This window comes from Pelophylax lessonae (genome assembly GCF_965119305.1).
Source record: "Pelophylax lessonae genome assembly, chromosome: 2".
In the NCBI taxonomy this organism is placed as follows: domain Eukaryota; kingdom Metazoa; phylum Chordata; class Amphibia; order Anura; family Ranidae; genus Pelophylax; species Pelophylax lessonae.
Window position 1 is genome coordinate 160922945 of NC_138769.1, and position 23651 is coordinate 160946595.

Genomic DNA, 23651 nt, shown 5'->3' on the forward strand with positions numbered 1-23651 from the left:
TTGGACGCTATACCCAAATAAAATTGATGTCCTTTATTTCCCACAAATAGAGCTTTCTTTTGGTGGTATTTGATCACCTCTGCGATTTTTATTTTTTTGCGCTATAAACAAAAAAAGAGTGACAATTCTGAAAAAAAAAAAAAATATAGATGTATATATTTTTCACTTTCTGCTATATAACATTCCCAATAAAAAAAATTTAAAAATCTAATTTTTTCATCATTTTAGGCCAATTTGTATTCTGCTACATATTTTTGGTAAATCTCAATAAGCGTATTTTGATTGGTTGGCGCAAAAGTTATCGCGTCTACAAACTAGGGGGAAAGATTTATGTCATTTTTATTTATTTATTTATTTTTTTACTAGTAATGGCGGTGATCAGCGATTTTTAGTCAGACTGCGACATTGAGCGGACAGATTGGACTCCTAACTGACATTTGACACTTTTGGGGGGACCAGTGACATTACTACAGTAATCAGTGCTAAAAAATATGCACTATAATGACATTGGCAGGGAAGAGGTTAACCCAGGGGCGATCAAAGGGTTAAACGTGAGCCCAGGGGATGTTTTCTAACTGTAGGGGGGATGGGCTTGTGAAATCAACACAGAGACCTGTGTTCCTAAATAGGGGGAACACAGGAGCTCTGTATTGATTCCAGAGAGAACAACGGTCTGCTGCGTTTACAATAGAAGACCGCTGTTCTCTTTTCACGGGGAGCGATCGCGGGTGCCCGGTGACAATCACCACCCCTTGCCCCATGGATTGGCTTCATCGCTGGAGCACTCCCACGAACTGCCGTACCGGTACGGCAGTTCGCGGGAACCTGCCGACCTGCTGCCATATAACTGCGGTGGCTGGTTGGCAGGCAAGTGGTAAAATTTGGATGATAGGCACTTGTATCAGACGAAAAAAACTTTTTAACCCTGAGAAAGCGGCTATGACTGCGAAATGCGCAGGAAAATATCAGTCCAATTACCTTTGATTGTTGCCTTAATTTTTGTACCTATGGTTGATCAATGTAAAGTTGTTTTTATTGAATGTACACATTAAGATTTTTGTAATAAAATTATGGATTTTTTATTCTATATATGTCACTTATTCAAATCCATATACTGAGAGACCATCCTCGAACACCCATTCTCTTCTATGTTCTTTTTGCTATATACTTAGGGGTTGATGATCTCCCAGTATTGAGCTGCTTGAGCCAATATACGTCAGATGCAGTGCCTCCTCCGCTAACTATTTTAATCTTTACATCATAAAAAGGTACATACAGGTGCATCCCATAAAATTTGAATATTATCAAAAAGTTAATTAATTCCAGTAATTAAATTCAAAAAGTGAAACATATATTTTATATAGATGTGTTAAACACAGAGTGATGTATTTCAATCATTTCTTTTCTTTAATTCTGATGATTATGGCTTACAGCTAGTGAAAACCCAATATTCAGTATCTAAAAAAATTAGAATATTACAAATGCTTGATAAAAAAGGGATTTTTAAAGCGGTAGTATCCCGCTTTTTTCCACTTTTAACTACAGGTAAGCCTATAATAAGGCTTACCTGTAGGTACAATTAATATCTCCTAAACCGGCATGCGCTCTGAAGGTCCGGCTGACCTTCAGCTTTCCTTGCCGGGAGCTTTCCGGAAAATGACTCCTGCGCGCATGCGCAGGAGTGACGTCATCGAGACTCCGGCCAATCACAGCGCTGGAGCCGCCGAACCCGGAAGAGACGCCGAGGGATCATGTCAGCTCCCACAGCGGTGTCCGGGGTCCGTATCGGGGCTTCGTTCTCAGGTAAGTAATTCATAATGAGCTAGTATGCGATGCATACTAGCTCATTATGCCTCATTAGGTTTACAACCGCTTTAATACAGAAATCTTGACTTACTGAAAAGTATGTCCATGTACAGTATAGTATGCACTCAATATTTGTTCAGGGCTCCTTTTGCAGGAGTTACTGCATTACTGCGGCGTGACATGGGGGCAATCAACCTGTGGCACTGCTGAGATGTTATGGAAGCCCAGGTTGCTTTGATAGCGGCCTTCAGCCCGTCTGCATTCTTGGGTCTGGTGTCTCTCCTCTTCTTCTTGACAATACCCCTATGGGGTTTAGGTCAGGTCAGTTTGCTGGCCAATCAAGCACAGTAATACCATGATAATTAAACCAGGTATTGGTACTTTTGGCCGTGTGGGCAGGTGCCAAGTCCTGCTGGAAAATGAAATTAGCATCTCCATAAAGCTGGTCAGCGCCGGGAAGCACGAAGTGCTCTATAATTTCCTGGTAGAGGGTTGCATTGACTTTGGACTTTATAAAAAACTGTGGACCAACACAAGCAGATGACATGGCTCCCCAAATCATCACAGACTGTGGAAAATGTTGCATTACGTTTGGAAATCAAGGTCCCAAAGTCTGGAGGAAGGAAGAGAGGCACAGAATCCAAGTTAAATGAGGTCCAGTGTGAAGTTTTCCACAGTCAATGATGATTTGAGGAGCCGGACTTGGCACCTGCCAACACTGCCAAAAGTACAAATACCTGGTTTAATGATCATGGTATCATTGTGCATAATTGGCCAGCAAACTTGCCTGACTTAAACCCCATAGAGAATCTGTGGGGTATTGTCAAGAAGAAGATGAGAGACACTAGACTCAACAATGCAGATGAGCTGAAGGCTGCTATCAAAGCAACCTGGGCTTCCATATCACCTTAGCCGTGCGACAGGCTGATCGCCTCCATGCCACACCACATTGATGCAGTAATTCATGCAAAAGGACCCCCAACCAAGTATTGAATGCATACTATACTGTACATGTACATACTTTTCAGTAAGCCAACATTTCTATATTAAAAATCCTTTTTTTTATTGGTCCTATGTAATATTCTAATTTTCTAAGATACTGAATTTTGGGTTTTCACTAGCTGTAAGCCATAATAATTAAAATTAAAAGAAAGAAATGCTTGAAATATATCACTCTGTGTTTAACACATCTATATAAAATATAGGAGTTTCACTTTTTGAATTACTGAAATAAATTAACTTTTTGATGATATTCTAATTTTATGAGATGATCCTGTACTACCACTCAGGGCAATATTAAAAACACAGGCGGTGTTTTCGCGGATGCACTCAGGAGGGGACCATGGCGCATATTTGGTGGACATGCCCCAAGGTGAGTAGATTGTGGATCAGGATCTATGCCTTGCTCCGTAATATTTTTCAGGTCACCCTGAAGAGGGACCCGTATGAGGCGCTCCTGTGTAAACCTATACCTGATTTGACCCGTACACAACGTCAGTTGGCTCAGCATTTGTTTACAGCTACGAAATTAACAATTGCCCGATCTTGGAAGACCCCATTGCTTAGATTTGAGGCGGTCAAGAACCGTATGGATGATATTCTAATTAATGAAAAAATTACTGCGAGAGTCTCTGATTCTCATGCTAAATTTCTTAAGGTGTGGGACGCCTGGATCTCAAACGTTGCCCCTTCCAGATTTCAGACCACCCTTCTTTCTCTTTAATGCCCCTTGGACGCTCGCCCCGCAGGACCCGTTCTCCCCTCCTTCTTCCCACCCTCTCTTTAGTCTTCTCCTATTGTCGTTTCTTTCTTTGTTTGTCCTATTTTCTCACCCCTTCTTTCCCCTCTCTCTCTTTTGTCTTTTCGTGTTGTTTTCTTCTCTGGCTCGGTACTTTCAGGCCCAGCCTCTGTTTGCTCATTGGAACGTACTAGAACTTCTTCTTCTGTTGTTTTTATTGCACTATAAGCCACTAGGGGGGACTTTCGGTCCCTGTCTACAAATTTTTGCTTGCTGATAAACTTTATTTGGTCCGCGATGTTTTAGGGTTGGCTTACGCCCTATGTCTGTATCATGTTTTGCTGCTACCTGTTTTCCTGCGTTCCATTTTTTTTTTCAAATTGTACACCTATACGGTGTTTTGATGTATGTTTATGCCTTTTCTTAAAATAAAAACTTTTGTACAAGAAAAACACAGGCGGACCCAGGGCAGTCATTTGTTGGCCTTCATCCCATCTTTTCCCCTTCAGTTCAAAAACACATGATGCTATGAAAATAAAGACTGAGGCTCGGTTCACACTGATGCGATGCGGGAAGGCTGCGAACTCGCAGCCTGTTCCCGCATCGCACACGCACCCCCGGCAGTTCACACTGCCATATGCGATCCGCTGGGGGTGTCAATGTAATCTTAACGACACCCCCAGTTTGATCGCATATCGCAGTGCGATCGTGCAGTTCGCACAGGATCGGATCGCACAAGTGTGAACCGCTGTGCGATCCGATCCTGATGCGGCAGCAAAAATGCCTCCTGTGCGTGTTTGCTGCGGGTGCGATGCGAATTTAGCCATACAAACTGTATGGCTAAACTCGCACCGCACAGCTGATCGCATGTAATGTCGGAGCAGTGCGCTCCGACATTACATGCGAACCCCGCACACGCAGTAGTGTGAACCGGGGCTGAAAGGAAAAGAGCTACCAGCTTTGCTTATCCACAAGTCCAACATGATCTTTAGTTCGGCACAAACAAGAAAATATTTACTCGGTCAACTGAATTTTCCAGTTGCATGGATCATTCGCTTTTTAACAGAACTGATCAATTTCATGTCAAAATAATCATTTAGGAGTGGCAAGAATTCATCCTCAAAAGCTATTTGACTGTGCACTCTGCAAGGGTATTTGCGCCAGAGCATAGCAAATGATGTGAAGCTTTACTTTGCAAAGAATACCCAATCACATGCAAAGAAAATAATAAAAAAAAGGGGCTTTTCCCTGCAAATGAATGGATGATGGAAGTCAGCAGAGGTTCCCCTCATTTACTAAGCTCTGGAACAACTGCACTTGCAACGTTCACAATCTATTTGTTTTTAGTAAATCAACCTCAATGTGTGTCAACAGCCGGAGCCAGCATTGATGTGACCAGATATGTACTCCTTTACAAATGAATAGCCAACACTGCAGCACAAGGTTTGCTAGGGGTGGCACTCAAAGGACAGGAGGAGTGCAAAGTTCAGCAACTCATAGCAATCAGAAATCACTTTGTAGCTCTGGTGAAATTAAATCCGATTGGTTGCTATGGGTGTACCAGTTTTTGCACATCACAATTGCCATTTGTCATTGGTATTTTTGAAGAATAAGCTTATTATAATAAATTTGACCATTGGTTGGTTACCATTACTTACATGAATGTATCAAATCCTTTGGGGGCATATATTATGCATAATAAATAAACACATAGAAGAGAAGGTGGAAAAAGAATATATGCCACATGCTTTAAGTGGTTCTAAAGCCTTAAGGTTTTTCACCTTAATGCATTCTATGCATTCGGGTGAAAAACCTTCTGTGCTGCAGCTCCCCCCAGACCCCCCCTCCCCCTTTTTCCTTACCTGATCCCAATCCAATCCAATCCAGTGATGTGCACAAGCGCAGCAGTTTCGGCCACTGTCTCTCTCCACATTGGACAGTTTTTTAGCAGCAGGAGCCATTGCTGTTAATCAAAACTGGTGACACAGAAGCGGGGAATGGGGCCGAGTCCAGCTGTGTGTCAATGGACGCAGCAGCGGGACTCAAGAGCGAGCCTGCATGGGTGGAGGAGGAGCTTGGAGCAGCGGTGGGGGACCCCAGAAGAAGAGGAGCAGGGCTGCTCAACAGGTAAGTATAGGCATGTTTGTTATTTTTATTTGAACCTTTTCTGGACCACCCGCCACAATTTTACATCGGTAATTTGACATTAAATACCGGTGTAATGGCAGCAGATAGCTGCCATAGCCCTGGTATTTTCTTACGGGGCAGGCGTTCCTCTTTCACATAAAAGTGGTCTAGCAGCAGATTCGCCACGGGATCACTTTTATGGGCGGTGGACCCCACCCCCCCCCCACCCCCACTGCTTTCCGGTCGTTTTCCCCATTTACCGGAGCTGTCACTAAGGGGGAAACGATCCAGTCCGTCCATGTACCAGGCAGGAAGTCGAGGGAGGGCAAGATGGCCCCCACTCAACTCTATGGCCTTGGAGGACCGGATCGACATCATACGTCGCTTCCTCCCAATGGCCTTAAAGGGCCCATTTTTTTTTCAGCATGAAAAAAAATGACTTTTTCTTTTTTTTTTTTTTTTTGCTTTTAAGTGTAGATGTGAGATCTGAGGTCTTTTTGACCCCATATCTCACATTAAAGAGGACCTGTTCTGCTTATTTCTATTACAAGAGATGTTTACATTCCTTGTAATAGGAATAAAAGTGATCAGGAAAAAAATGTTTAAAGGGACAGTGTAAAAATAAAAGGTTCAATAAATAAGAAAAAAAAAAACAATTGAAAGCGCCCCATCCCTCCGAGCTTGTGCACAGAAGCGAACGCATACCCAAGTCGCGCCCACATATGTAAACATTATTCAAACCACACATGTGAGGTATCACTAGGATCATTAGAGTGAGGGCAATAATTCCAGCCCTAGACCCCCTCTGTAACTCTAAACTTTACTAGACATTTTTAAAGCATTGCCTTTGGAGATTTTTAGGTACCAATGTTTGTCTCCAAACAAGAAGCGTGCACAATTTTGAAGCATGACATGTTGGGTATCTACTCGGCGTAACATTATCTTTCACAATATAGAAAAAAAATTGGGCTAACTTTACTGTTTTCTTATTTTTTTTAATTCAAAAATATTTTATTTTTTCCAAAAAAATTGCAGTTGTAAATACGGTGTGACATAAAGTATTGCAATGATCTCCATTTTATTCTCTAGGGTCTCTGCTAAAAAAAAAAAAATATATAATATTTGGAGGTTCTAAGTAATTTTCTAGCAAAAAATACTGATTTTAACTTGTAAACAACAAATGTCAGCAAAAGGCCTGTTCCTTAAAGTGGAGTTCCACCCATTTTTAATAAATTGGATTACATAGATGTATGTAATCCCCTTTAAAACGACTTTTACCAATGGAAACCTTTTTTTTTTTTTTTTTTGCTAGTAAATACCTTATTTTATGCTTTATTCATCCTCTCCTCACTTCCGGGTCCGGTCGGCGATTACGTCATTCAGCGATTCGCAGGGTGTGCTGGGATGTATCTCAGGGCATGAAATCTCGCATTATCACACAGGAGATGAGCTGTACTGCGTGCTCTGCCCCGCCTCCTCTCAGTGAGCTGTACTGTATGTATTGTATTGAGGCCATGCTCCGCCCCGCCTCTGCCTCCTCTCAGTGAGCGAGGACTGAAAGCATTATATCCTCACTGAGCTCACTAGGAGGAGGCGGGGTGGAGGCGGGGTGCAGCACGCAGCACAGCTCATCTCCTGTGTAATAATGCGAGATTTCATGCCCTGAGATACATCCCAGCACACCCTGCGAATCGCCGAATGACGTAATCGCCGAAGTGAGGAGAGGATGAATAAAGCAGAAAATAAGGTATTTACTAGCAAAAAAAAAAAAAAGTTTCCATTGGTAAAAGTCGTTTTAAAGGGGATTACATACATCTAAAGTTACTAAAATGGGTGGAACTCCACTTTAAGTGGTTTAAAAAACCCGAAGGTTTCAGCTTCAGTGAGCCGAGGTGAGGGGGTAGTATGATGTGCTTTCGAATTCAACAAAATGACATTTCATTCGTGTCTCTGTACAGAAGAGCAGTGTGCTGCTGTGCGGTTATGTGCAGCACTGGGGATACTCAATTTAGGTATAGAAAGGTTCCCTCCTGAGGCTTGTAGGACACACGTCTTGCTGGCTGCCAGGAGTCTTATTACTAGACAATGGAAATCCAACTTAGCGCCTAATGCCTCTGAGGTGGTCAATATAGTGAAGGTTAATTCTACATACGAAAGGTTGCTGGCGTACAAGAATGGCCAGGGCCGAATATATGATCACCATTGGAATCTCTGGCGGAGTACCAAACCCTAATGACAAACTCTAACTTATGCTTTATTCAGACTGTGACTCCGTAGCACCTATATTGATTTTTGTATGAGATATTGAAGTTGTATCATACCTTAAAGTACTGCACTGCGTTACCGACCACTCTTTCTCTCTATTTTCTGTATTTCTCCTCTCTTCTTTCCCATCTATCTCTTCATTTCCCTCCGCCTTTTCTTCTCTCTCGCCCTTTCTCTTTCTTTCTCTTGATGTTTATGTTGCTAGTTTGAACTGGCTACATTATGGTCAGCTATTTAAGAGTGCATTCACACTGATCCGACTTGGACCGTGACTTGTCAGCCTGAAAAGTCGCGGTCCGTCACGCTCCCATTGTGCGGTACAGGACCCGTTCTAATAGGAGCGACACAAATCGCTCCGACTTAGAAAAAGGGACCTGTACTACTTCGGGGCGACCTGGAGCGACTTGCATAGACATTCATTTTATGAAGCCCGTGCAAGTCGTGCCGAAGTCGCGGTGCACACGACTTCACAGGTCACCCCCTAAGTCGGATCACCGTAGTGTGAACCGAAGCTTATTGTTTCGGTTAGCATATGTATTGGATTCTAGTTTTATGTATGCATCGACCCCTTTTGGGGCAACCATTTCAGGATATACTTTGTAACCTGCTGTCTATTGTATGTTTTGTAGGTTTTGAAAACTTTTCAATAAAAACAAATTGGAAAAAAAAACAAAAAACGTTGCAACCGATTACAGATTTGTGCCCATTAACTGTCCGAAAAATGAACAAACCATCCAAATGACAGATTTTGGAACAGTTTTTCGTCTAGTGTATGGACACCATTATGGAACTGTTTGCACTAGGCATATCTGAAAAAATTAATGAAAAACTGATTCATTTATGTCCTTTGAATGATTTATTGAACAAAATTCCACCATTACATGCAAAATCGTTTGCTCTCATGGCGATTGTTTGGTATTCAAAAATTAGTTTGAACAATTTTTTGTATAGTGTATGGCCAGCTTAACTCTCCACAAGAAAAGGGAAGCCGCTCACCATGTAAAGGCCTTAAGTCCAATTTATTTAAACTCTCCATGATAAAGACAATTCCATCTGCTATCTTCTAATGCATTTCACTCCAAACAGCGCTCAATTCATTTTACAAAGAGAGGGGGGAAATTTGTGCTTAGGCGATTTTAGCTTGGGGGGTAGATGTCTGCACTGGGGATACCATGGGTGTAGGGAGGAGATGCTGGTCAGTTACTCTTGACCTCTACACTGTGTATTATGTACTATTGACCGCTGCATTTCGTGTTACTTATTACTGGTCACTAAATTCTGCGTTATTTACTATTGATATTTGAACTCTACATTATAACTAACCCCTTCACTCTGCTTTACATACTATGGAGTTCTGAAATCTGCATTACTTACCACTTACCCTTGAAATCTGCCTTGCTTACTACTGACCCATGCACTCAGTGTTAGTTAATACTGACCCCTTTACTTAGTGCTAGTTAATACTGACCCCTGCAGTGTACATTTCCTACAAGTGACCCCTGCACCCTGCATTTCCTACTAGTGACCCCTGCATATTAGTATTTTTTATTGACCTCTGAACTCTGCATTACTTACTACTAACCCCTGTACTCTGTGTTATTTACTACTGACCTCGGAGCGGTGCACTGGGTTACTTACTAATGATCTCTGATTACTTACGCCTGACCTCTGAACTTCTAGGGCCTTACTAGGTTATCTCCTAGGTGCAAGCACCTAAAACAGAATTTTCCTGATAAGTGTAGGTTAGATCTCATCCTTAAAGCGAAACTAAAGGGAGGATACTTACCTTCCAATAATGCTCCCTCGCTAGCACCGACATTTTTTCCTGTGTGCCAGGTTTCAGCCACCTTCATTGACTGGTGTGGGATGAGGTCACTAGTCAACTCTGAGACACACAGGATCAGTCCACCCACTGTATAGTAATGGCACTTTTCCACTGCAAGTACCGGCTCGGCTCTACTCGGCCCGGTTTGCTTTTCCACTGCTGGTACCGCATGGTACGGTGTTGGAACGGTTCGGTACGGTAAGGTATGGTTTGCTTTTCCACTAAAGTAGTAATAAAGTTAAGTGGGTGGGATAACAACAGGGTGGGTGAGATTCTCTGACCAATCAGTGGCTAGTAGTGACTGCATGCAAAGGATTGTGGGATATGGTACCGGGTATGGTACCTCTTGGAACCACAACTGAGGTGGTACCGTTTTTGAGAGCCGTACCGTTCGGTTCCATGCAGTGGAAAAGCGCCGCCGTACCGTACCGAACCGTTCCTACACTGTACCATGCGGTACCAGCAGTGGAAAAGCACAAAAGCAAGCCGAACCGTTCGGTTCCATGCAGTGGAAAAGCCCCATAAGTTGTGCATATGCAGCTCAGTTTACAGTCTGGGGATGAGGAGGCAGGTAGGTATGTTTTATTGCAGAAGAGACATTGCATGACTTTACTGCAATAAAATTCCTACCTGCCCACAGTGTATCATAGCGGAATTTTAATTCCGCTTTATTACATGCCAAAACCATGGACACTCAGTTGACTACTTTTGAACACATTTACTATCACATTCCCCTAACTCCCAAGCTTATTTCCATTATATACTCACATCTCAACCCAATGTCTAAACCCACTCAACTCATGAATATGTGTCAAAGTGAGAGAACAACTTGAACATGTCTAGGTCTTTAGAATACTTGCAGCAATTATGGACCATGGTTGCCACTAGCACCGTTGCCATTACCTCTGAGGAATCAGATTTCTGTTACAATATTTTTATTAAGGTGACAAGACGGTAAATGGCACTGCCAAAGGTGGTATAGAGGAACAGAGGAAAGTATGTACCTATATGTCCATAGTATAGGGAACTAATTCCCAAATAAGTGTACGGATAATAAAGTGAACGTCAGGTTAAATATGATGGTTAATAATACATAAGAAACATGAATAAATAATTAGATAATATACAGAATTAATATCCAAATAAGTGACCAATATGGAAAAAGAAATACACTTATAGAAGTAAAGTGCATATGAATAAGGTGACTAAGTGCTGAAGTGGTAAAAATTATTCAGTATAACAGACATAGTTGGTAACCTAAAGAAAAAGTGCAACTTAAAGCGGAGTTCCGGGCACAAAAACGATATTTTTTTTTTGTGCCCGTCCGCTAGTTCAGCCTAACCTGAAAAGGAATTGGATAGTTAGATTTTTTTTTTATAAAAACTCACCTTGTAATTGACAATCGTAAATACTCACCTCAGGGTACTTCCTCCCTCGGAGCCGCGGCTCACCCCGTCACTTCCTGCGCTGCGATGATTCCTGGGAGCTAAACGTCATCGCTCCCAGGAATCAATGCGACGGCACCGGCCCCGCTCGTCACTTCCGGGCGACGCCGCATTCCCCTGCTAAACAGCTTCTGGGCATGCCCAGAAGCTGTTTAGGAATGCAGCGTCGCACCGGAAGTGACGAAAGGGCCGGTGCGGCGCATTCTGGGAGAAGAAGACGCGGAAGAAGACGCAGAAGAGGACCGCGCCGGCTTCAGCTGCCCACAAGAGAGATGGAAACGCTGTGGAAGAAATTTTATAAGTAAGTATTTCTTCTAAAGGGTAAGTGCGAACCGGGACAGATCAGAGGCTAGCCATTGTGGAATGTGCTAGCCCTGACTGTCCCGGGGGTATGTTCATTAAAAAATGACATCTGTGCCCGGAACTCCGCTTTAAGGTGCAGCTGCAAGGTGCTATAGTAATTTTATGTGCATATGCTCCATACAGAGCGAATCCCACAAAGAAGGTGGGCAAGTGCAGGTGTAAACAAATCAGTGCCCAAAGGAATATAGCAGTGCTACTTTTAAGTGAAAAAATGCGATACAAAATCGCATATGTGGCAGAACCGGTGGAAATTTCGAAAAATACAAAAAATATAATATAGTGTCAATCACTATTGGAGTAAGGTGTAATACTCCAAAGAATATACTAAATTAATAGTCCCAATCGCACAAAAAGTGCTTGAGTGCAGGATTTTAAAACAGTGCAACTTTGATGATGGTATAATTGTCCAAATCGCATAACAAATGGTGCTCCAGTGTAGATTTGTACTCGGTGCAACTTCACAGTATGGGTGACTGGTGTGATCTCAGTGACTCCTCAAGTGTGGCCGGTGTGATGGGTCAAGGTGCTCCCCTCACTTCCAGGACCGCACTTACCAGAAGAGCGTACCCCTACAGGGGTAATAAGCCTATGTTCCAAGTTAGGTGTGGCTCCTATATCCCTCAAAGGTTCTCATTAGAATCCTCTGGTTAATGCGTCAATGGGGATCCTGTCACCCTTGGTTAGCTGGAAATATCCCTGGGGGTCTTATGGTGGATGCTCTCAGTGGCCAGGTATGGTCCGGGTATACATATGAGGAAAAAGACTCGTATAGTGTAGTACAGTTTAAAAGATGCAAATTTTAATAAATAATGTACTCACATATACATTGTAAAATTCAGGCTTTGTAAAACAGCATAAGCAGGGAGGTCCGCCGCGATCAGTCTATTCCGGAACGCTATGCGTTCCACGCGGTCCGGAAGTGCGTTCCAAGAGTAAGGCGGAAGTAATGTAGTGACGCTCTACGCGTTTCGTCAAAAAGACATCAGGAGTCTATTTTTATTGCGGCTCAACCAGAACAAAGACACAGACACATAAATTGCCCACGCAGGGGCCAGATATTGAACTGGTAATATGAGAACTAGGGAAAACCACATGCATGCTAGCCAATATCAGGCAACACAGAGCCATAGGGATGGCGACTGATGACAATCAATAAAAGGGAACCGTGACCTTAGGGCAAGGTCGCCTTCGTCTCGGGGAGGGCCCAGAAGCACCCAAAAGGAATGGGTAGATGGAGACCAGAAGATTAATCAACTTTTAAGGTTTTAGCCCAATGGTACATGGTCCCTTCCAGGCTAGCACATCATGACCCTGGCCTTTCGGATAAATGCTTTGGTGGCTATAATGCCACCAGAGACATGTTGCACATAAGGTGGACCTGTCCAGGTTCTGCACCAAAGTGTTCAAACCTCTATAAACCTTGCTCATTATTCCAATCCTCAAATATCCATGGCTGGCACACCTCCAATTTCAGTCCCCCTCTCTCACCAAAGCTCAACATAAGTTTGTGACCTATGTCTTTTTATTTGCTAAGCAAACCACAGTGCACACTTGGAAGAAGCCATTTACACCAAACAAAGAGGTGCAAGGTCAACTCCTTTTTTTTACTAAAATGTTAGCAAGTATACTTACCAATTCACACAACTGAGTTCACTCATCCTTCACTCTTAATAGACAGCCAGACACACCAACTGCTTTGATGGGTCATTGTTATCAGGGACTCCCAACATCATACCCCCTACCTTTTATATTTTTACTCTAACTTCACTCCTTACCAACGATTATATTTCTTTCTACCCTTCTTTAAAATATATAGCCTTTTGCCTTAAGAATTTATACTCAGTTATCTTACCACCTTTTGTCGCTACTGGGATCCTTAAGCCTAGTACACATGATGAGAAAATTGGACGAAAAATACCGCTTTTGGAGCGATCGTCCGATAATCTGATCTTTAGTACACAGCTTTCGGGAGCCGATTCACAATAGTTCATGCAAAATTATCCAAAGGGACAAGCTTTATTTGTCTCAAACAATAACAGAACGGATGATTTTCATGTAATTTATATAGTATATAAAAAAACATTGTGTGACCAAGACCACGCATGCTGGGAAATGAAAGAATACATAACAATACAATACAACACTTCCGAAGTTGTATTCTGTCGTACGATAATTTTTTTAACTTTAGTAACCTATTGGGTTTCGATATGATACTATCATTGAAAAAAAAGCGGATGATTATTCATTTGATATTCTTATTGTATAAGGCTTTAGCAACGATATTCCCCCCCCCGTCCCCTTTTTTTTGCCTTTCTGATTGAAACTGAAGTACATGATCATCACTCTTCATCGCTTCTTGTTTCTCTCATATAAATATTTTTATTATTGACAAAATTCCTTCAACTTACTGATCACAGAATGTATAGGAATGTTGTGTATCTTCCTTGTCTTGACTCACAACCATTGCCTAAACCAGGGATTCCCAAACTACGGCCCTCCAGTTGTTCAGGGACTACAATTCCCATCATGTCTAGTCATGTCTGTGAATGTCAGAGTTTTACAATGCCTCATGGGATGTGTTGATGTGTTGATGTAAATGTTGAATACTTTAGTACTTCTACTCAAGTCACTTTTTGATCGAGCACTTCCACTTCTACTCAAGTCACTTTTTGATTGAGCACTTGTACTTTTACTCAAGTATGGGTTTCAAGTACTTTATACAACTTTGGTAGTTTGGGAATCCCTGGTCCAAACAATGTGTCTCCGGATCCTGTATCAGCAGTTTAAATTTCTGTTATACATTTTGTAAAATTCAATTAAAAGTAATTTTACTGAATTGAAAAAAATAAGCATGTTGCATCCTGGTGACCTTTGATCTCTTCCATGCTGTTTAAGTAGATCACCTTCCCAGGGTTCCCCATCCCTGCTCTATCCACAGTTAAAAAAAACATTATATACTGTAACTTAAAAGCCCAAAGTCCACCCAAAAGTAGAGGTAATGATTTATGATGACAAAAATGTAACAAAAGTACAACCACTGCCAATAGCAACCAATTTGATTTTCCATTTCATCATTTGTAAAAATAAAATAAAAGCAAATGATCTTTTTTTTTTTATATGAAAATGTTTCAGTTTTGCACTTTATTATTCTTTGATTCTTAAATCGGGATCAGTGGGCAAAAACCTATTATTGTACAACTATTCAATTCTCTTGCTGCTTTTGACAAAATAAACTTGGTTCCAGCTGCTCTAACTTTACTTTACCTTTTCGAGTGTCAGCTTTTGTACTGTAGATTAACCTTTGTATTTATTATATGGATTATACCATGCATACTTCCACATTATAGCATTATGGCCTTTATGAAATGTATGTTGCTAACTAAAGAACTTAACGTGACATTAAACTTAGGTATAAAAAAGAAAATCTATTCAGTTTTTATTCTTAAAGTAAAGACTGCTATAATTTTTTTAAGGCCCCCAGGTGAGTTATGCGATAATGTACTAGTATGCACAGCCTATAAGTACATTATGGGAGACTTACCCGCCATATGGTATCCTCCAGCACAGCGCTGAGACCGATCCGGCTGGCCCCTGGCGCTTCGATCTTCGCCTGGGTCCCATGCCTTCGGCCACTTGATAGGCCAGGCCGCGATGACGCCACTCCTGTGCATGCGTATAGGGATCCCATCACCGCAGCATGGATCGGGGGTCGTAAATGTTCGCTGAGCTGCGCATGCGCAGCTCATTAAACATGACTGCTGACAGGCAGGATTCATTTATGGTAGAATAGATCAATAGCGTCTCTTCTGTCATACATACCCTGCCTGTCAGCCATTTGATTAAAAACCAAGTTTACTTCCACTTTAAGGGGATTGTAAATGCAATTTTATTTTAAATAACAAACACGTTTATACTTACCATTGCACAGAGTGGCCGCAAACCTCTTCCCAGGTGCTCCGCCTGTGCCAAGTGCCCCCATAGAAAGCCACTTTCTATGGGGGCACTTGTGCAGGCTCACTCCTGGGTCTCTCTGTCTGGGCTCGGCCCTGCTCCCCGCTCTCTTGCCACTGCCTTTGACTGACAGCAGGAGCATTGGTAATGGCTCCTACTGCCTCAGCAAAGCCTGTATGGCCATAAATGAGAAAAGAGAAGAGTTAGGGACCTGCAAAGAGCTGGATCAAATGAGGGCTCAGGTAAGTGTAAGGTGGGGGGGGGTGTAAAGTGGGAAACTACTACCTAAACATTTAAAAGAAAAAAAATATAGGCTTTATAAACCACTTTTACTCAAAATAGTACCTTCTTTTGCCCTCGGCCTCCTATAAATATCTAAATTCCTTTTTTTGCTGCTGTGATCCAAAGTTCCTATTAGAGGGTGGCTATGTTTGTTCTCCATGTTCCCATTGCATGTAGGAGTATAGTCAGCCTCTCTTGCCAAGATGGACTATGGACTATGGATTATGTATAGTGTGCAGAGAGCAGTGCACATTCCAAACAAACTGCAACGAGCGTGCACTGCTGGTTCCAAACAAACTGCAACGAGTGTGCACTGCTGGTTCCAAACAAACTGCAACGAGTGTGCACTGCTGGTTCCAAACAAACTGCAATGAGCGTGCACTGCTGGTTTCAAACAAACTGCAACTAGCGTACACTGCTCATTCCAAACAAACTGCAACGAGCGTGCACTTTTCATTCCAAACAAACTGCAACGAGCGTGCACTGCTCATTCCAAACAAACTGCAACTAGCGTGTACTGCTTATTCCAAACAAACCAACTAGCGTGCACTGCTCATTCCAAACAAACTGCAACGAGCGTGCACTGCTCATTCCAAACAAACTGCAACTAGCGTGCACTGCTCATTCCAAACAAACTGCAACTAGCGTGCACTTCTCATTCCAAACAAACTGCAACTAGCGTGCACTGCTCATTCCAAACAAACTGCAACTAGCGTGCACTGCTCATTCCAAACAAACTGCAACTAGCGTGCACTGCTCATTCCAAACAAACTGCAACTAGCGTGCACTGCTCATTCCAAACAAACTGCAACTAGCGTGCACTGCTCATTCCAAACAAACTGCAACTAGCGTGCACTTCTCATTCCAAACAAACTGCAACTAGCGTGCACTGCTCATTCCAAACAAACTGCAACTAGCGTGCACTGCTCATTCCAAACAAACTGCAACTAGCGTGCACTGCTCATTCCAAACAAACTGTAACGAGCGTGCACTGCTCATTCCAAACAAACTGCAACGAGCGTGCACTGCTCATTCCAAACAAACTGCAACGAGCATGCACTGCTCATTCCAAACAAACTGCAACTAGCGTGCACTGCTCATTCCAAACAAACTGCAACGAGCGTGCACTGCTCATTTCAAACAAACTGCAACGAGCGTGCACTGCTCATTTCAAACAAACTGCAACGAGCGTGCACTGCTCATTCCAAACAAACTGCAACGAGCGTGCACTGCTCATTTCAAACAAACTGCAACGAGCGTGCACTGCTCATTCCAAACAAACTGCAACGAGCGTGCACTGCTCATTCCAAACAAACTGCAACGAGCGTGCACTGCTCATTCCAAACAAACTGCAACTAGCGTGCACTGCTCATTTCAAACAAACTGCAACGAGCGTGCACTGCTCATTCCAAACAAACTGCAACTAGCGCGCACTGCTCATTCCATACAAACTGCAACAAGCATGCACTGCTCATTCCAAAGAAATGAAAAACATTGGGAAAAGGAGAGTTTCAGGAGCTCACGGAAGATGTTACAAGGAAGGAGACAAACACAGTCAGAAAAAAAAAAAAAAGATTGATGTGTATAAATCCATGCTAAGTGCCTAAAATGTCAACCAAAATAACAAAAACAGCAGAACTGATATTCAAATACAAAACATGTCCAAATATATATTTATAAAACTGTTTTGTTTGGTTTCTTTAAATACATCAAATAAATGGGAAGTCAGTGTATTGGCAATTTTTTAGTATATATAAAAAAATAGCCCAACACACATTTTTGTATATGATAAATATGATTACAGGGCCATTAAGGTCTTGCTTTTTTTTAGTTAAAAATAACAAACATGTTATACTTACCTGCTCTTTGCAGTTGGTTTTCCAAAGAACAGCCCAGATCCTCCTCTTCTCGGGTCCCTCTTAGGAGCTCCTGGCCCCTCCCATCAGTTGAGTGCCCCCACAGCAAGCAGCTTGCTACAGGGGCACCAGAGCCGAGTCACAGCTGTGGCCCCCGTCCCCTTTCTCTTCTCATTGGCAGACTGACTTTTATTGAAAGCAACGGGAGCCAATGGTGCCACGCTGCTGTCTCAGCCAATGAGGAGGGGAGTCCCAGACAGCAGAGACACTCCTGCAACATCGCTGGATCCAGATGAGGCTCAGATATTAGGCTGGTACGGGGGCACCAGAGCCGAGTCACAGCTGTGGTTCCCGACCCTTTCTCTTCTCATTGGCAGACTGACTTTGATTGAAAGCAACGGGAGCCAATGGTGCCACGCTGCTGTCTCAGCCAATGAGGAGGGGAGTCCCAGGCAGCCGAGACACTCCTGCAACATTGCTGGATCTAGATGAGGCTCAGGTATTAGGCTTCATGCACACTGGAAGTTTTTACAGCTGCTGTTTTTGGCGTCAGACATGTTTTTCTACAGCCAATAAACTCCCCAGCATGTCATCCTATGTGTCCATGCACACATAGGCTGGTATCAGCAGTTTTTGGTAGGGGCGTTTTCTGGCTGTAAAAAAAAAACCCAGAACTAGGGGGTTTCAAGAGGCGTTTTTCAGCTGTAAAAACACTAACTCTGATAAAAGCTTCAAAATGCTGAAAAACGCTGAAAAACGCAGCTATTCGGCATTTATCAAAGTTTTTGAGCCATAAGATTTTGTGGGAATATAGCTTTGCTAAAAAAAAGAAAAAAAAAGAAAAAAATAATGCTACAGCTGGAAAAAAGCTAAAAAACACTACTGCAAAAAAAACGAAAAACTCTTCTACAGCTACAGCTTTCTACTGACATTTTGACAACGTCCAGTGTGCATGAGGCCTAACAGCTACAATGGTTTTGAATGTGCTCCATTAAGCAATAGTTTTGTAGCTTTTCCTAGAAAGTAGAAATATTACATTGTGGTTACTATGAGATATACTTCCCTATGCTCTACTTTTTACAAACAAGTCCCGGTTCAGTTCAGTTCAAATTAACATTTGAAAGTCATGCCTGAGGGTATACTGTAAATAGCATGCAATTCATGAAAAAGAATGCTCTATTAGATTTGAACCCTTGCTTTGGCCACCATTTAACTAAAATGAGTTTAATCCGGAGGCAGAAGATAACTGAGACAAGCTGTCAGGAAATTTCAGATAACACATTTAACTGATAACATGTTTGCAGAGGGACGCCTTGGGGGCTGCCATTGATCACCTGCTTCTGTCATTCTGATCCACAGGTTGCAATTCTTTCTGAAGCAATCTAGTTGAGCACTTTGCAAACTGAATGTTCACTTGGCTTAAGCTGACCATAGTCACCCATAGTCAGAGTAATTTTGGTTCCTGCAATCACAGGTTACAGGATTAGAAATCGCTTGATTCCCCCATCAACACAATCACTGCTAATGGGGGAAATCCCTCCCACAGAGCCATTGTGTTCTCCCCCGGCAGGAGAGGCTGTCCCCTCGGGAGAACACAGAGCCTATTGCTAGCCACTATAACAGCAGCTAGCAATAATCACATGTAAAATCTGACATGCTGGTTGTATCTAATGCTGGCCATACACCTGCCGAAAAAGCGTTCGAAAATCTGTCATTTGGTCCGATCGTCCGTTTTTCGTCCAGTTAATGGGCACAAATACAAAATCGTTTTCAACTTTTCAGAGCCGAAAAATCGAAGGAACAGTTTTGAAAATCTGCCGGCCGAACGATAAATTGAAAGGTTAATGTGTTTCTCGGCCGACCTGTTTGCACTAGGTATATGTGACAAACTGAATTAATTTATGTCCATTGAACGATTTATCTTTTGAAATTTGGTCATTACATGATGGCACGATCGTCTGCTCTAACGGCTGAGTTTTCGTTTTCGAAAATGAGTTAGTCTGATATATAGTGTATGGCCAGCATAAGTTGATTGATCGATCAACTTCAGTACATTCAGCCTGCCCATATATGGTTCCAATATCTGGCAAGTTCCTACCATCAGTGGCTGGCTTTACACCTGGATCGCACAGACAGTTTTGTTTTCGTTCAACCCAGCGGGCTGAACGGAAAAATAAACGAGGAGCTTGCTGTACTAACTATGTGATGTTAGTACAGCAATATACTCACGGAGGTATTGTGTTCTAACAGGGGGCTGTGTTCTGCCCTGCCCCTAACCACCCCCCCCCCCCCCACGTTGCCAGAACACACCAGTCAGCTGATCCGATGCTGGTTTTTAAGCATGCCCCTTCCTTCGGACAGAAGTCGGACAGGCTGCTGTACACACTGGCCAAATGCTGGCCGGTTTCTGTTGAACTGGTTGATATTCGGTCAGTGTGTACAAGCCTTTAGGCTGCCCATACATTACATGTATGTTTAACCAGGGGTGTTGTATTCTGACAGCCGCCAGCAGTGATCACACACAAAAAAAACCCCCAAAAAAAACAACAACAGGCTAGCTGTACAGAAGTCGATTGATACATCAACTTCAGTACAGCCAGCCTGCCCATAGATGAATGGAAATTCGGCCTGTTCCTGCTAAACCTGCTGAATTTTGATCCATTTATGTCTGACTTAAAGCAGTAGTAAACCGCAAAACAAAAATTCTAACAAAAATGGTGCCCTGAAGCATAATAGCATAATGTGCTCTTATGCATCGCATACTAGCACATTATGAAACACTTACCTTAGAACAAAGATCTCCAGCAGCACCCTGTCACCGCTGCAAAGGGTTTCATCTTCACCCGCTCTTCTTTCCGGATTCCTGGGCTTCGGCTGTTCGACTGGCTAAGCCTCGGTGACGTCATTGAGCTCGGTGACGTAATTCCGCCATGCGCGCAGGAATCACAGCCGCGGCATGGCTCTCACAATGGATGGCATGTTGTCCATTGAGAGTGCAGTGCGCATGCGCTGGTGACGTCACTGGTTGTTACTATAGTAAAATATCTCCTAAACAATGCACATTTAGGATATATTTACTGTACCTACAGGTAACCCTTATTTTAGGCTTACCTGTAGGTACAAGTACACAATAGGGACTTTACAACCACTTTAACTGAATAAAGCAGCATCTACTTCTATCACCCAATAACACACAAGTAAAAATTCAGTTTTGTTTTTTGTTTCCTTGCACATGATTGAGGTTCACCTCATTACTTTTTAGCGAAGTGAAAACTATCTACTCTTTTAGTAAGTAAACACCACTGATGCTGAACAGGGTTATAGGCAGTGAAATCTGAAATCCTGATCTGCATTGTTGCGTCAGTAACTAGTATTTTCAAAATCTAGTCATTAATGGCAGTCATACTTTCAGCATAGGTTTCCCTATAATGAGGACGTGAAACGTGGAAGCTGTGCTCAAACAGGAAGCATAAGGCCCAGGAGTAGTCACCATGATTGCTATAGGCTCCCTGCCCCATCACTAATTTTCACTCCTTGTTCTGTACCGTATCTATGTGTGGAGACAACCAGGGTTTTTTTTTCAGCGGGAACGTGGGGGAACGCAGTTCCAGCACCTCCAGCCCTTACTGTATGTATGTAATGGCAAGTGGTGCTGGAGTATATAGATGCTGGCTGGACCTATTCTAGCAGGAGGGGATCTATTTTTGCAGGGGGATATACTGTTGCTGGTGGAGACCTATTGTTGCTGGGGTGGGTCTTATATTGCCGGGTGGTCAGTTATTATTGGGAGAGATCTACTGTTGAGGGAGGGGTCTATTGTTGCTGGCTGCTAGAGAGCCTATTAATGCTGGCTGTGCTGTGGAAAAATCTGTTGTTGCTGCTGGCGGGGGGGGGGGGGTTGTTTTGGGTGGTTAATCATTGTTGGAGGGGTCTATTGTTGCTGGGGGGTGCTCTATTGTTACTGGCTAAAGGGGACCTATTTTACTTATTTTCCTGTTATCATGAACACATGCCATACAAATCACTTATCACCACAAAATGATACTTGATTCTGTATTCTCTAAAAGGTCAGTAACGAAAGGTTGGTATGGGGTGAAACCAAGGAACGATGTTCTGAGGTGGGTAGGGGGAAGAGAAAAGGGGTGACTCAATAAAGCGGAGTTCCTTCACCTGATCTCTGTGAAAAAAAGCCCTGGAGGTAATCAAGTTGGTAGAGGAGTACGGTTTTAGTTCCTTAACAGAGCTGCCCCTTTCCCCTAATGACTGATGAGGGAACAGTTAAAACCAGCAGGAGAGTTGTATAAAGCACAGAGTTAATAGGGGTGAAGCAGGGAGATCCTTGCACAAGATGTCCTCAGGTATAGATTCCTCTCCGGCAAGGAGAACAGTGAACACAACAACAGTGACATCACCACATCTCATTAAATAGCAGTCAGAGGTAGCAGTGCCTTAGATCTCATACTGTAGATCTGTAGATACAGTTATAAAGAGTGACTAGGCACCAGAAGTGCAGATATTTTGCAGGAGGAATTGAACACAAAAAGTAATTTCTTTAATGTACTGATTTAAGCACAAATAACATTTCTAGATGCTTCCTATAAGATGGCAAACTTTTGATTCAGGACCACTTGAAATTAAAGCTTTACACCAGGTATGGTTTTTATTGCAGAGTTACATTGGTGCAGCTTGAACCAATGTATGACAAAAACAGAAAAAATTCCCAGCTCAATTCACCAACCAGTTTGCTTACCAACCAAATTAACCTGTTTAACAGCATGCATTAAAAATAGGGCTTTAGTTAGCACACTGTTAACACATACTGTTAGACAGGTTAATTTGGTTGGTAAGCAAACTGGTTGGTGAATTGAGCTGGGACGTTTCTCTGGTTTTGTCTCACATGCGTTGCCCTTCCATGTGCTCTTTGCTATGAAGGCCAGTTATAGGTGGGGGCAGGGGGCATTTTGTTTGTTGTTGAGTATACTGGTGAGTGGACACATTGGATGCCTTTGCTGCCATTGTGCTATGAGCTGGGCATCCACTGTAGGGCTGAAACAACTAATCGATTAATCGTCAACTAATCAATTATGAAAATAGTTGTCAACTATTTTCGCAATTGATTAATCGGTCAGCCGATTAGTTGTCCTGCATACAGAATGCGCATTATTAGTTTACTTATCAGAAAATACAGTGCAGCACACATACAGCTCAGTAAACCATCCATACATGTCAGTAGATGACAGAGAACTTGTGAATGTGTGAGGAGCAATGCCTCATGGGAAATGTAGTCCTGGTCAAGAGTAGGAACCAAGTGATTCTAAAGGCAGAGGTTTTTTTAATTTTGCTATAGGGACACTATACAGTACTATACTTTGCTGCTTCCTATAGGGGCACTTTGAAGGCAGGAGGGGGCCAGAAGTGCCGTTGGGGGGGGGGGGGGGCGCAGAAGAGGAGAATCAGTGCTGCTCTGTGAAAAATCATTACACAGAGAGGGTAAGTATGACAAGATTGTTGTTAAAAAGAGGTTTACAATAACTTTAAAGAGGAAGTAAACCCTCCTCTACAACTTGTACCTATAGGTAAGCCTATGATAAGGCTTACCTATAAGTACTGTAAATATCTCCTAAACATGTACAATTTAGGAGATATTTACCTTCGATGCATCCAGTGACGTCACTGGCGAATGCGCTCTAAAGGAACGGCCTCTGGTGCCGTTCCTTCAGAGCCCTGTGCCGTGACCGTCGGCTCATCGCGTGCGCGATGCATACTAGCTCATTAAGTGTTTGTCTTTCAGGGTAAAAAGGAAAAAAAAAAAAAAAAAAAGTGTTTACAACCTCTTTAAGGGCTCTGTGCTGGGAAGATGAGCATCTGAACCCAGAGAAGGTGGAGGCCGATAGACTAGAGGTAATATAAGGCATTACAATTACATTTAAAGTAAAAGTTTACTAGTATTGTGCATTATATTTAAAATTATTGTATCCATGAAAAAAAAAGTC

General features: G+C 42.6%; 1 protein-coding gene across 1 annotated transcript in view; it reads right to left on the reverse strand.

Moving 5' to 3' along the window:
- Window positions 1-23651, reverse strand: part of MLXIPL (MLX interacting protein like) — a 236477-nt gene that overhangs the window by 199805 nt on the left and 13021 nt on the right. The window lies entirely within an intron of this gene.